The sequence below is a fragment of the Rhinolophus sinicus genome, chromosome 6 (assembly GCF_057876585.1).
Source record: "Rhinolophus sinicus isolate RSI-liver-muscle chromosome 6, RSI-T2T, whole genome shotgun sequence".
Taxonomy (NCBI): domain Eukaryota; kingdom Metazoa; phylum Chordata; class Mammalia; order Chiroptera; family Rhinolophidae; genus Rhinolophus; species Rhinolophus sinicus.
In genome coordinates, this window is record NC_142506.1 from 14,146,855 (window position 1) to 14,149,881 (window position 3,027).

The 3,027-nt window shown below is 37.2% G+C and overlaps 1 non-coding gene across 1 annotated transcript; it reads left to right on the plus strand.

Moving 5' to 3' along the window:
• The first annotated feature begins 636 nt into the window (after positions 1 to 636).
• On the plus strand, positions 637 to 713 carry TRNAT-CGU (transfer RNA threonine (anticodon CGU)). The gene has a single exon. It is a non-coding gene; the product is annotated as a tRNA-Thr (tRNA).
• Positions 714 to 3,027: the final 2,314 nt, after the last annotated feature.

The following is a 3,027-nucleotide window of genomic DNA, read 5'->3' on the forward strand; positions in this document are numbered from 1 at the left end:
CGTGATGTTTTCATCTATAAAATGGGAACTAAACACACACACACACACACACACACACACACACACACACCCCTTTCTCCCAGGATTGTTGCTAGGATTAGACAGATTACTATATATATATATATATATATAGCATTAAGACTATGCCTGGCACATACTAAGGGCTACATATGTATTTGCTAAATAAAAGGACAAAAATTATTTTAAAGATGAAAAAACACAAGCTCACAGGGCCACAGCTTATCAAGGGAGGGGCAGTGAGGTGCTACACCCCAGGTGCAGACCATGAGGGGGTGCACTGTATGCTGGGTTTTTTAAATGAGAAAAATAAGGCTTTTATTATCATCATCCCCTAGCAATTCAAAACAATAAGCAAAAATAAAGTCAGAAATAAAATTCCCTCCAATTGTTCCAGGGCCCCACCTACTTTGGACATCTCTGCACTGAGGTTAAATAACTTGCCCAAAGTCACACAACTTCAGGTGGTAGGGCTGAGATTCAAACACACAACCATCAGATTTCAGAGTCTATACTGACTTAACCTAAGGACCATTCTTATTCTCAGAATCCCTGTCTATGCTGTGCATAGTATCCATGTCTTCTTCTTTGAAACACTTTAAGGAATACATATAGTAGGGCAGTTGGTTGGCTCAGTTGGTTAGAGCGTGGTGCTCGTAACACCAAGGTTGCCGGTTCGATCCCAGCATGGGCCAGTGAGCTGCACCCTCCACAACTAGATTGAAAACAATGACTTGACTTGGAGCTGATGGGTCCTGGAAAAAACACACTGTTCCCCAATAAAATAAAATAAAAAAACAAAAACATATAGTACGGTAGTACCTACCACAGACTGGGTTCTGTCCAGCCACTAAGTATAGAGCAGTAAGACAATGTCCTTTCTTCTTAAGAGCTTAGATTTTAGTAGGGTGAGACAGAAAAAAAAAAATGCAAGCATATTATTTTCAGATGACAATAAGTAACTAAGAAAATAACCAGGCTGATGGGCCAGAGCCATGCTGCCCAATATAGTAACCATTAGCCACATGTGTTGAGTACTTAGAATGTGGTTAGTCCAAATTGAAATGTGATGTAAGTGTATAATACATATCAATGTCAAAGAGTTAGTAGTAAAAAAAAAAGTATAAAATAGCTCATTAATAATTTTTATGTATTTATTATCTGTTGGTAAGGAAAGGAGCCTTTTATGTTTAAAACAATATATTTACCATTGCCAGTTCTCTTTATTTTTTTTTCAAGTTTCAAGTTTTCATCTGGGTTTATGTTTCTTCCACATAAAACTTCTTTTTAATATTTTTTATAGTGCAGGTCTGTGGGTGATGAATATTCTCAGATTTTGTTCATCTGAAAAAGTCTTTATTTCTTTTTTCTTTTTAAAGGTCTTTCCACTGGATAGAGAATTCTAGGTTGATAGCTTTTGTTCTTTCAGCATTTTGAAGATGTCATTCTATTGTTTTCAGGCCTACAGTGTTTCTGATTAGAAGTCCACAGATTCTTATTTTTTTATTCTGCATGGAATATGTATTTCATTTCTCTGGCTGCTTTGAAGATTTATTCTTTATCATAGACTCTCAAAAATTTTATTATAATATGTGAGGTTTTCTTTGCCCATCCTACTTGGGGTTCTGTCAAGTATCTTGAATATGTGGATTAATAGTTTTCATCAGATTTACAGAAATTTTTGCCAGGGTTTCTTCATATAATTTTCTGGTTTCTTTTTCTCTCCCCTTCCTATGAAACTCTGATTACACTTGACACTTGATATGTTGACATTTGATATTTTTCTCCTGACCACTAAGGTTCTGTTCGTTTTGCCTTTCTGCCCTCTGTGTTTCAGTGTGCATAGTTTCCACTGCCACGCTTCCAAATTCAGTGATTTTCCCCACCCCCCTTCTTAGTGTCTAATCAGTTGTTAATCCCTTCCAATGAAATTTTCCATTTCAGGTATCATTTCATTTCTAGAAATTCTGTTTTTCTAAAGTCCTTCATTCCTCTCCTCGTTAGACTTATGTTTGCGTTTAAATCCTTGAAAGTATTTATATTAGCTATTTTAAGATCCTGGCCTGCTAATCCCATTACTTCTGTCATTTTTTATTTTCTTTATAATGATTGATGCTTCTCCTTGTAGTAGGCTGTGTTTTTCTACTTCTTCACACATCTAGTACTTTTTTTATTATTAGGTCCTGGACATTGTGCATTTTACAATGTTGAATGCTGGATTTGGAAAAAAAACAAAAAACATTCCTTTAAAAGGTATTGAACTTTATTTGGGCAGGCACTTAAATTACTTGTTTTTCAACTTGAGCTTTTCAAAGTTTTCTTATTAGCTTTTCAGGGTAGGTTTTGAGTGTCCTTGACTCTAGAGGAGCTAGTTTATTCTCTCTCGTCAGGCGTGACCCTCCAGTGTCTCCTCAACAAGAACTCTTTTCTATGGTTTATCAAAACTCAAACATCTCCCAACTCCCTGTTAATTCTAGGAACTCTTCAGTTTACAGTTCCTTGGTTGTTTTTGCCCAGCCTCATGGAGTCTCGCCCTTCTCATCCGGGGTTTAGTATTAAACATAATACTCGAGGGGTCCTTTTGGCAGATTGTAGAGAGCTTTCTCCAGGCAGCTCCCTCCTCTCCAGTACTTTGACCCTCAAATTCCAGAAACCTCACTCTTCCAAAATTCCAAACTGTGTCTCCTTCTTTGTGCTGCTAGAGATTCTCCTCCCTTCCCTGCAATCTGGGAAGTGCTTCCAGACAGAAAGCTCTGATCTACATAAAGTTCACATTGTTTACTTCCCTTCTATCATGAATCACAGTCCTGCACTGCCTATTGTCTAATGTCCAGAAACAGTTGCCTTATGTGTTTCATCCAGTCTTCTCGTTGTTTACCATGAGAAGTGGTGTCTCATTATAGCCAGAAGCAAAACTAAGCCTGTGTGAAAACTGGCAATTTATGAAAACAAGAATGATTTATTTTTAAAAAGTAGATGGATTCCAAGCGCATCCCATCAGCAGCAACA